Consider the following 12,016-nt stretch of genomic DNA (forward strand, 5'->3'; position numbering starts at 1 on the left):
GTGTGACCTCAGAACAGAGAGAAAGCTGTCACCTTGGGAGATTATATAAGCCTTATATAACATGACGGCACCAATAGCACCAATGCAGTTATCCAACGCCAGAGACAGACCAGGAGTGGAAACGAGCCCAAAGGGCTGGCATACAATCTTCTTGCCACCAGTGCCAAAGAAAGCCAGGCCCTTGCTGCCTCAACCCTGTCTATACCTGTTCCTACCACCCCAGAGGACAGAGACACTTGCCTGGCTGTTGCATTCTTCTTCCCCTGCTGGATGGCAGTTGGGGCCATGACACCAACACCACCCTGGCTAAAGGCAGAATGTACAGCCTGGCAGGAGGGCATCCAGGAGCCTCAGCAAGGGAGGGGAAGGGTCCAGAGACCCCACTATCCTGACATAACAAGCACTGCAGCAGCAACAGGTTTGGCTGGGGCCAGCTGTCCTCTGCTCTGTCATTTGCTGTTTCTCTAAAAAAAAAATAAATAAATAAATAAATAAATAAAAAATAAAAGTCAAAGTGAAATTTAAAAAGGAATTATATAAGCATATTGCCAAATCCCATCTCTGACTACCAACAAGGCTAGGAAGGAGTCCTTAATATATTCACCCTGTTTCCCCACAGACCCACTTCCCCCACAGGGAAGATGATGACCTACTACCTAGGAACTTGAGGTTCAGCACGTAGACCGGTCCACAACTCTGATTCTATCTGCCCCATCGTTGCAGCTGTCTAGGTTTCTAGAGCAGCTACCCTAAGGGCTTGCTTCTCCCCCCCCCCGCCCCCCGCAGCGGCGCAGGCGTCTGTGGCTGGTGGATAAGCCTACGGACCAGGGGGGCGCAGCTAGCCAGTTCAGAGCTCCATCCAAATCTCCCATCATCACTACCACACCCACGTTATTAATGGGGTGGGGGAACCGCACAGAACCTGCCGGGTGGCATCTCCTTAGGTTGCACCTGCGAGTCCCAAGCTGTGCGCTGGCCTTCCTTCCCTTCCGCACCTCCGTGCCTCTGAAGAGCTAGGAGCAAGCTCCCACATCCCCATCAGGCTGCGCCGTCCCTCGCCCCCTCAACCACCTGTCTCCGCTTCCCTCCCCAAAAGCCTGCCCAAGTCGCCGTTCCCCTGCGTAGCACCATGCTCGCCGCCTACCGGGAAGCTGAGTGGCAGGGCGCCGTTCAGGTTAGTGCGTCCGAGGCTGCGGCCGCTCAGGCCTGCACCGCCCAGGCCGCCGTCCGCGCTCGCCTGCCTGCGAGCCGGCAGCGGAGGGGTAAGCGCTGCCGGCCGGGCGGGAATGCAGGGGTCACGCGCGGCCTGCCTGGCTCATCCCGCCCTGAAGCTCCTACCTGGGCGGCCGGTGGCTTCCGGCGCAGCACAGCAACCTCGGCCCCGCGGCGCAGCCACCCGCGGGAGGCGCAACGCTGCGGACTTGGCTTCCGAGAGCTCCGCCCGCTCTTCCCACGCTCCGCGCCCGCGCCGCGCCGCGCCGCACCGCGCCACCATGCGGCCAAGCCTGGCGCTGCGCCTGCTGGGAACGCGGTCGCCTCCGCCCCTCCATGCGAAATGCGGCAGAGGATCTGATCTGAGCAGCCGGCCAACCACATTCTCGCCGGCAACAGGCCCGCCCTAACCTGAGGGCGGCTCCAGAACTGTCCTTTTCTTCACTGGCCCTGGCGCCGCTGATCTTCCAAAGCTTCTCTCTCATGACACCTCTTGGAAGGTAAAGAAAGGGTTAGGAGATGTGGGTTGGCTAGGTCACTCCTGGAGCTCGGTAGAAAAACAGATGATGCTTCTGTCTACCTGTAAATTCTTAGGGAATGTTTTCTTGACAGTTTTCCGACTTAGACCCGTAGAGAATTGGAGAACTATGGACCCTCTCTCTAGAAAAATGCTCACCCACACAGAAGCAGAGTTTTGCATGGTATTGCAGGGCGTTTTGAAACTTCTCAAGTGTCAAGACCGCCAACTTCAGACCTCTACAGGTGCCTGCGGGAGGTAAGCCCCTTCGCAGTTCCTGAACCTGCCACTTTGCTGTCCTTCTGGGACATCTTCACCAGTCTCTAAGCCCGTGTTTCTTATTACTACCTATAAAAATACCTTTTTGTTTTATCCCAGCGATGGGGATTGGAGGTAGAGCAGAGACAGACAAATTGTAAAGGTGCCTGGTTTCTATCCAGTCTAGCTGAAACTTGAGCTCAAGATTTAGTGAAAGATTCTATCTGGAAAAAATTGGGTGGAAAAGAGTAGAGGAAGACACCAGATCTCTGACTACACACACCCTCCTCTTTTCCTTATCTTCCTTTCCTTAAAGGCCAGCACAAAAGCCTCTTGGCTATTCCTTGGTGATTTTCCAGCATCACACACTGCTTTTTAAACACTGTTAGATATACATGCACCTTTTGCTATTTCTGTAGTTTACTGTAAACTCTTTTAAGATCAATGTTTTCCTTCTGCAACTAAGGTAATTTACACATCTAATTTATTTGACAACAGTTTATAAATATTCAAAGTGAAGGAACTGAGGGGAATAAGAAGCCCAGCAAGATACCCAGAGGAAACTGTACCCTCCTTCTCATTGGTTGCTCCAACAGCAATATATATTCTCCCAGGTATAACTCCATGGCTGGAAAACAGACTCCTAAAGGTGGGCAAGATCTTCTCATTCCTCTTTCTTCTGGACAAAGCAGCCTCAATTCAATGGTTGCTAGATGAAGTTAGAATACAAGTTCATGTAGAGTGCACCTGCCAAGCAGCAGTTATTCTACCACTAGTGTCTGTGAGTCCAATAAGGGGCACCACCCCTCTCCCCATTGTACCTGATAGAAGAAACCAGAGTGCCACCAATGATTTTCACTCCCTCCAAGCCAATCACCATGTTCCGTGACTTTTCCCGGGAGATATGAACAACCCAATCCATGAGAGCCAAAGAAACTATTCCGATCAAGTTTAGCTTAGTGAACCAGTGAATTTATTGGGGTGACTTCTAGGAACATGGATGACTGAAAGTAATTTCATCAGTGAAAAGCCCATGCCCTGCCCACCATGAGTGACAATTTATGAAGTCTGTCCTTGTGGAACTTCCTGACCTACTATAGACAGCTCAGAGTATCTTCTCTCCCCAGCTCTGGGTACTGCTTATATAACCTTAAGGAGGGGCCTTGTGACTTGTAAATTTCAGTAGCTTCTTAGGACTCCTTAGTCTTGAACCTTGTACATTTAATTTGCCTTCCGAGTCTTAAGAAGACTCCCTCTGGGAGAGGATGTTGCAGTAAGGAAATAACTCTATAACACACCATATCTATACTCTACTTCCTAAATCACAACTCAGAGGACCCCTTCCTTTGTATTCTCAGCTCTGAGCCATTATTTCTTTCGTGAATTTCAAAATTTATCTTCATGCCAGCTACACTCCCTGCTTCTAGCCTCACCAGATCCAGTTCCACATCTGCTGTATGTGTGCTCTCTTAAAAATTATTTTCAAATCCAGAGATCCAATTCGATAGTATTAGGGGGTAGAACCTTTGGGATATAGTTAGGTCATAAAGGTAAAACTCTTGTGAGTGGAATTTGTGGCTTTAAAGAAGGGCCATTTTCAGGGTGTGAGCTGCACACAAATGCAATCTTAGTAGTTTAGAGTCTGTAGCAGGCACATCATGAGTTCCTGGCCAGCCTAGGCTATATACCTAGAAAAATACAAAAGAATACACCTAGGAACTTCCTCATTCTTATTACTCTCTTCCATTTGAAGAAAAGCCAAGATAACAAGATTTAAAAAAAAAATAAAAAGAAAACTACAAAACCGGAAGCTAACCTTTATCAGAAATAAACTTTCCAGTACCTTGATCTTGGTCTCCTCAGCTATCAGAACTATGAAAAATAAGAACCTGTTGTGTATAATCTGTCCAGTCAATGGTTTTCTATCATAGCAGCTCAGAAGAAAGACACCATTACAGGCTGAAGGGTCTCTTCCCCTGGCTCACTTGGCCTCAAAGATCTGTCCTTAACTGTAACTGCAGCCTCCCCTCTTGGTACCATCCTTTAATTGCATGCTTCACTCATACTTAACAGCAGCCTCCTTCCCTCTCAACAGTGAAGACTTGCCTCGCTACAGCCTATTCATTCAATGTCAGCTATCCCCTTTGCCTTCTCTTCCATCTCTGTTCTGAGCCCATTCTTTTTAGCCCCTCAGCACTGCTATTTGCTTCTGTGACATCTGCTTTCCCTGCCACGGTGAGACCTCTGCATCAGTGTCCTTTATGCTTAGCACAATACCTGATGTTATGTGGAAGTATGGACTTCCCATTAAATAAATGAAAGATAGAATATAACACAGACCCCAGATAAGACACCCTGGGGCAAATATAGTAGTACTCTGAAATGCTGTAAGACCAGGCTTGTTTTGGTCTGTTTTATTTTTGTTTGTTGAGATAATGTTACTATATAGCCCAAGCAGACCTCAAACTCATAATCCTCCTGCCTCAGTCTTCTGAGTGCTAGGAGTACAAGTGTGTGACACCACACTTGGCTAGAAGACAGAACTAAGATTTTAAGTACTACTACCACTCACCATTGTGGCAATATTTTGTTTATGATCTAACAAATAAAGCTTGCCTGAAGATCAGAGTGCAAAGGTCGCCACAATAGTTAGCCATAGAGGTCAGGAAGTGGTGGTACAACCTTTAATCCCAGCACTCAGGAGACAGGCAGACAGATCTCTGTTAATTCAAGGCCACCATGAGCTACACAAAATTGTTCCAGTCTAAAAGAGAAACAGAGCTCACATGAAAGTAATCTCAGCACTTATGATCCCAAGCCTTTAATCCCAGCACCAGAAAGGAATATAAGGTGGGAGGAGACAGGAGTTGAGGGCAGTTTGAGGTTTGGTGGAGACAGATGCAGTCTGAGGGGCAGTGCAGTCTGGACATCCATTCTGAGGACAGAATCACCCTTGAGCATTGATAGAGGGGAGAACTCTCTAGTGGCTGGCCACTTTGCTTCTCTGATCGTCAGCCTTAACCTCAATATCTGACTCTGAGTTTTTATTAATAAAACCAAAGAGAATTAGTGCTACAGACCATTTTCAAATTATTTTCAATATTTCTGAGTCTTCAATTTCCTTAACTGAAGAATAGGGATGATAACACCCCTTAGATGTATGTGGTGGTACTTTACAATTTTAAAACCTTCTCTATTAGTCAGTTGTGTTATATCACTTCACTTGATCCTCACAGTAGCATTTTCATTTGGCAGCTGACATTTTTCATTTTGCATATGAGGGAACTGAAGTGGATCAGTGAAGCACTATTTGCCATAGTGCTAGTCACCAGAAGTTTGAGGCTGGGGTCCAAGTCTAGGTATTCTCTACCACCACCCCCCCAACCTGCTCCTCCCTTACAGCTCCAGAAGATAAAGCAATGTTGGGATACACGTCATAGTCATGTAACTAACCAATGGAGACACACAATTTCTGAAGGGTTTTTGATGTATAAGGTAGTTTGGTTGGGAAAACTAAATCTTGATAGGAAGAAATGGGCTAAAGAGTCATTGACCTTGAGGCTAACCCTGTACTTGAATTTCTGGTCCCTTTTGTATCCTAATAGGATAATCTCAGTTTACAGATATCTCTATATGTTGCTCAACACCTTCAGCTTCCAAGATTACCAGTAGCTGGATCTGTTTACTCCATATTTACACTTCTGCCCATTATCAAACAGCTATCAAGCTCTTACTAAATGCTTTGTGATGGCTTACAGATGTCTGGTCAAAATAACCTCTCTGAGCCCCCGTTTCTCCTTTCTGTAAAATGGGATTGATAATATGCCAGCACATAGCTATTATGAGAATTAAGTAAGATGATAAAATAGCTGTTGGTGGGCTGTTGCTATTGGAAACACCTGCCCCAACACCCCACCCTGTGTCTGATAGTTTTTATGCTCACAGGATGTCTGTTTTGCAAGAGGCAAAGGACAGAGGAGATCTTAGATGCTTGAAAAGCACAGGAGGATTCTGAGAAGTGTGGACAGACAGAGTTATGATGCTGCCAGAGGAGTAACACCATGCCAGGCATTACTGGGTAAGCCACAGCCTCATGGCTGACATAGATTGATAGAAATGGATTAATAATTAAGACAGTTAGCCAATAAGAAGCCCTAGTCATCGGTCAACAGTTTCATAATTAATATAATTCTCTGAGTGTTCATTTGGGGCAAGGCAGCTTCGGGAAAGAGTGCTGGTAACACTCTTGGTAAGGAGTGTTAAGGCTGTTGTTCTCTCCTAGTGTTCTTTTCACAGAAATATGGAGACAGCTTTGAGGTTCAGAGCTTTTTGGAACAGTTCAATAATGACAGTAATGCAGTTATGTTAGCTATGTTGATGGATTTTGCCTGAAGCCATAAATTTATCTGTTATGCAAAAAGATTTTTTAAGACAGAATCTCTCTATGTAACCCACCTTGAAAACACATTGAAATCATCAAACAAGATATAAATATGAAGGACAGAAATGGCATCAGGCTTAGTAAAAACTCAGAACACATAAGTGCCTTAAGATGAGTGCCCTTGAGTATCAGGCAGAGAACCCCTCTGCTAATGAGTCTTCTAATGCCACCTTTGCACTGGATTGGTGTGTGTGTGTGTGTGTGTGTGTGTGTGTGTGTGTGTGTGTGTGTGTGTGTATCTTGAGTTTCAGGAAGCAGCCAGTGGAACTATCCTTCATGAGTCCTCTTGTGATTATGGTAGTTTTTTTTCTTTAAAGATTAAATCATTTTCCCCTTTCTGTTCAACAAAGACAACAGCCCTTTGGTTTTTGATAAGTGTTTCTTTCCTTGTAGCAGGTGGGTTTGCCCCGGGCACTAAGAGCTGTGCTTTTAAAACACACAGAAGCCCAGATGTTTGTATCTGCTGCATCTTTTTTCTCCCATTTTTTGCCCTGAAGGCTGGTTTTCTCTGCTTTGCTGGCTGATAACATGTGGAAGAGAGAGAACAGTTCTAACTAATAGACTAATTAGTGATACAAGCCTTTAATAACTGAGTATAGGAAAGTCATTCCCTACCCCCAAGTGATTAATTTATTTATTGCTGTTGTGCTGCATTAGGGTAAACTAGTCAACTTCTAGCTATTGGCAAATTCAATCAATCCCCTTTCTTCATTTCCTTTCTTTCATTTGCTATACAGTGCTCAGGCAGTATAGAAGAATCAATTCAGCTGACAAGCAGCTCTGGCAGATGTGCTAGGACCTTGATGTCACCATTTCTCACACCATTAGGAACTGTAGGAACTGAGAAGCAGGGCACAGCATGGGATAATAACAGGTTCAGCAATACAGCCATATCTATAGCCCTCTATTGGTGCTCCAAGATACTCCTTCCCAGCTGTTCTGCACCCTGAGCTCTGCTGCCATCATGTTTCCATCTCTCTAAGAGTCTCAGACATGCCGGGCATTGGTGGCACATGCCTTTAATCCCAGCACTCAGGAGGCAGAGGCAGGCGGATTTCTGTGAGTTCGAGGCCAGCCTGGTCTCCAGAGCGAGTGCCAGGATAGGCTCCAAAGCTACACAGAGAAACCCTGTCTCGAAAAAAAAAGTCTCAGACATATCTCTATTTCCTCCCATATCTTTCTGCAAACTGTAGATGATTGTGTAAAGAAATTTAGCTTTTGAATAAAGTCTCCACTCTAGGCTATTTTCAAATCTAGAGTCAGAAAAAAATCTTGTCTGCCCTTCCTCTTAAAAAGACAACCCTCTCATAAACTAAATAGAAACCTCCTAAAGGAAAAGGAAGTGTTTTGCTTCTATCTTCACTGGAAAACTCATCTCCAAAAGTCCAAGAACACTCCATGGGTAGATACTTAAGAAGAGAAGGTAGCTATAACCATCAAACAAAAGGAACGTGCCATATGGTAAACTTTTCAGCTGTCTCTCAAATAACTCAATTTCTCTTCATTTCCTAGTCCCTATTCAAGTAAATCAATGCTGGATTTAGAGTTGGATTTGGCTTTCCTCCGCTTAAATCCAAGTATGTTGGTTAACTAAACTTTAGAGTTTCTGTATTATATCAAGAAGCCAATTGATGTAATACAGAATGAGAGAAGAATTTGGTGACTGTCTTTGTCTTTCTTGGCTTTTTCCTTCAAGGTGTACATTGTCTCACAATCATTATTTTTTCCCGATTGCCTTTTTCAGCATATATACATATACAAGCAAACATTTCTCTGCTAATACTTATGTTTGAGTCCCACACAGCCAATGAAGACCCACCTGACAGCAATCCCTGGATGCTCTGGAAAAGAAATTGGGCCATACCTCCTAGACTGCACTGGATCCAACTTACTCCATTTCAACTGACACTCCAACTAGAGCTTCGAGTCCTGACTTCAATCAAGTTGAGGATTTCAACCTAGATCTTCAGTCAAACAAATCCCGTCTAACATGGACTGGATATAATCCGTTGGAGACTTTCACTATACTAACATTTTCTTCCCATAGGACCCCACAAGGCTACCATCGTCCCATTTCAGCAGGAAGTAAATTGTAGGATGCTACACCCCTGTTCCCCATTATTGTCTATTAGGGTAGTGTAAGCCTAGTTAGGAATAACTTTCCTATTGTTTAGGGTTGGAATTGGAAGGAGGTGTTCAAGTTCAGATGACTTTAGGGTTTAGCTGAAATAGACATAGTTAGGATGTGCAATAACAGATTATTGTATCTTCTTGTATTTCACCTTTATGATTGTTAATTTTGGATATTTTACACTATTAAGTTTTAATCCCCTTTTAGACTAAAAGGGGAATTATAGGGCGACACCGTAGCCACACTTCCTAAGGGCTGGCTACAGGTGTGCCTGACCACGCCTATCAAGGCATGGTCAAGGTGAGGTCAGGGTGACGTGGGAGGGCTTCTTAAGCAACCACAAGCCCACGGAACCAGCTCGTCCCCTTCGGCTGCCCCTTCTCTCTGGCCTCCCTGCCTTGCTGCCCCTGGGTACACTCTGGCTTGCATTTAACTGGTATTTATCTGAATAAAGGTATCTTGAATCTACAAGCATTCTCCTTCAATGTTTGTGTGTGACTGTATGAATTTATGTGGATCATTTCTCATGCTGATTGATGCCTGCAGATGCCAGAGAGCAGCAGATCCCTTAGAACTGAAGTGACCAGTAGTTGCAAGCCATCCACTGTGGGTATTAGTAGCAGAACTCACATTCTCTACAAGAACAATAGACTTTCTTAGCCACTGAGCCATCTCTCCAGTCCCTTGTCTGCCCTTTAACCAAATGTAACTGCAGAGTTTTCTTTGACCAATGAGCAAGGTATTTCTAAGGTTAATTATGCCCCACCCTAATGAAGACACAGGACAGCAATTGGTGGCATAACATCTTTTTTATATATTATTTTCCCCCTTTCATAAATGAGGAAACAGATAGTAAAGTGGGTGGGAAATGAATACACTCAAGGGCACATAGCTAATATCAGAGTTGTAGGCTGTCTGAGCCTCATGGGTTGACCACAAGCAGCTCAGACAGGTGCAAGCAGTTCCATTCATGAACCAAGGGTAACTCAAAAAACCCTTCTGTGGGAGAGTCTTGGGACTCAAAGGAAAGTGAATTGATTGAGCAAGGCCAATGACATTCAGATGAGTTAGAGCTTAGGATAACTGCTGACCTATAGTTTTGTATCTGAGGCCCTTAAGCTACCAATCACTGAATGACTGCTCTGATTGCTTCATCGGCTGGTGCTGCAACCTCTGAATCACATTGTGCTGTGTTCATCTTTGATAAGCTGTGATCAGGGAAGACAAAGAAGGCTCTCTTTTGCGTATTGAATGCTAACATCTTAGGTAAGGCAATTCCATCACATCAACAATTTTTGTTGCCAGTGATGTGTCTAAAATGGCTAGCAAAATGATAGAGGTTCCTATAAAAGTTTTATAAAAAGCTTTGAAAAGAATGTTTCATTTCTGTCCTAGTTTTGTCTGTGTTGATGTGATAAAACCACTGACCAAAAACAACTTGGAGATGAAAGAGTTTACCTGGTTTACATCCAAGAAAAGCCAGGGAAAGAAGAGCTCAAGGCAGGAACCTGAAGGCAAGAACTGAAGCAGAGATTGCGGGGAAATGTTTCTTACTGCCTTGTTCTCATGCTCATGTTCAGCTCTCTTTCTTATGCCTCACAGGACTGTCCTCCTACATTGATCAACAATTAAGAAAATGCCACACAGACAAGCCTGCAGGCCAATCTGGTGGAGGCAATTCTTCAGGTGGGGTTCTGTGCTTTGGTACCTGTCATGGTTATCTTAAAGTGTTACATTGATTGCTGCAGGCCTTAGTACTAGCTAAGGTTTAAATCGCCACCAAGGGTCTTGGAATATATTGAAGGGGAAATTCATATGTATTTTTCATAGTTATGAATATTACTTGAAAATTTTTGTGTATTTTTGCTGAACTAAAATATTTTTGCTGTCTTTCTCCTCTGCTGGAGCTAGAAGCTCTGTGAGTGTCTGCTTCATTCTGTCTGTAGAGCAGTGAGAATTTTTGAATGGCTAAATTGTGATAGAAAATCGTTGGACCATGAATAGATTTATAAAGAAATGAGTAGCATCCTATTGCACAAAATTGTTTGCCTATCCCTGGGCTTATGCCATAAGGGAACATAGGACTGATTTATCTAGAAGAGATAGAAAGGAGATATTGTGCTAGTCCAGACTTGAAGGACAGTCATTTATCTGCTTAGAAGAAAAGCTGGCAAAAGAGCCTATGTGTGTAACCATAATGAATGTAGATTCTCATAGTCACCTGAGATTTTTGTTCCTAGGCTCAGGACCTGCTATGCTTTTGAGTCCTGGCACAGTACATAGTGGTGAAGTGATGCAAGAAAAAGGTAGTCACAAACTCACTCTGAAACACGCCACTGGCATTGAGACACCCAACTGAAGTAACCTGGAGGCCTCTGCAGGAGAGCAGGATGCTAAGATGAAAGGAAGCCTCATATTCAGGACATCCTTCCTGAAGCCTCAGTGTGAATTAGCTGTACACAGAGAATTGAACTGAATATGTATTTAAAGTTCTTTCCGTCATTACTTTTCTATGGTTGTGTGTGTTCTATGAATGAGATTAATTGGACTACACTGTTGAAACCCAACAAACTACCAGTGCTGAAGCTGAACAGTAGGAACCCAGCGTGGCCAGCAGGTGGTGCCGTTGCTGCATCATGATTTTCAGGCCTAGTGGACAGGAAATGCTTTAGGAAGCAAATGAGGTGTTTAAAGTGAGCCATGCAGTCATCATAGCCAGGACTCCATCTACCTCCAGCATGTACACACATTTCCCCTAAAGCCTACGTCCTCAGAAATGCAGGGTAGAATGGCCCTGAGGCTCCGTTGCATCTTTTCTCCCTCTCATGTTTTCAAGGAGTCCATTCCCAGTACTTAGTACTTTCTAGACTCCGCTAACCAGGGTCAGACCCTTAACTGGGAATTCATTGCAAGGCATGCTATTAAATGGAGGCTAACTAGACTTTTATATCAATCACTATCTTGCCTTTCTCTGATCCCCCAGATAGCCACCACCCTTTGGGCAAGGTCTAGTCTTGTCCCTCAGCTTCCTTAATCCTAGGGAGAAGTCTCTATGAGCAAAGTTAAACAAAAGCCTGCAAGAAATGAGTTGGGGGATGTGTCTGGCTCTGACAAGATAAGACTGGAGGAGTCAGCCTTTGTCGGCCTTTAACCCCCCATGCATTGTTGACACACTTAGGGGTGTTCCCAGAGGCCCCTGAAAAATCCAGCAGTACCCACCCAGCTTCCACTCCCTGTGGCATGGGGCAGGTCACCTGGACTCTGGGGTAGGCAAGTTCTTACATATGGGTGCTATGTCTGGGAGCTGGCAGCCAGCTCCAGCACAGACCACATAGTGCTTAGTGCTTCCTGGTTATACCATGAGCTGAGTGAGGATGACCAGGTAACAAGGGGCTGCCTAGAACATAAATCCTTTCCTTTGTTTCGTATGTTTTTCATGCTGCCATCCATATGCCCC

At 44.7% G+C, this 12,016-nt stretch overlaps 1 long non-coding RNA gene across 1 annotated transcript; it reads left to right on the forward strand.

Annotated features, from left to right (window-relative positions):
* Positions 1-1,574: 1,574 nt before the first annotated feature.
* On the forward strand, positions 1,575-8,287 carry LOC100772198. Its single transcript, XR_003485533.2, has 4 exons — positions 1,575-1,712; positions 1,825-1,987; positions 5,933-6,065; positions 8,233-8,287. It is a non-coding gene; the product is annotated as an uncharacterized LOC100772198 (long non-coding RNA).
* Positions 8,288-12,016: the final 3,729 nt, after the last annotated feature.

Source organism: Cricetulus griseus, chromosome 5, assembly GCF_003668045.3.
Source record: "Cricetulus griseus strain 17A/GY chromosome 5, alternate assembly CriGri-PICRH-1.0, whole genome shotgun sequence".
In the NCBI taxonomy this organism is placed as follows: domain Eukaryota; kingdom Metazoa; phylum Chordata; class Mammalia; order Rodentia; family Cricetidae; genus Cricetulus; species Cricetulus griseus.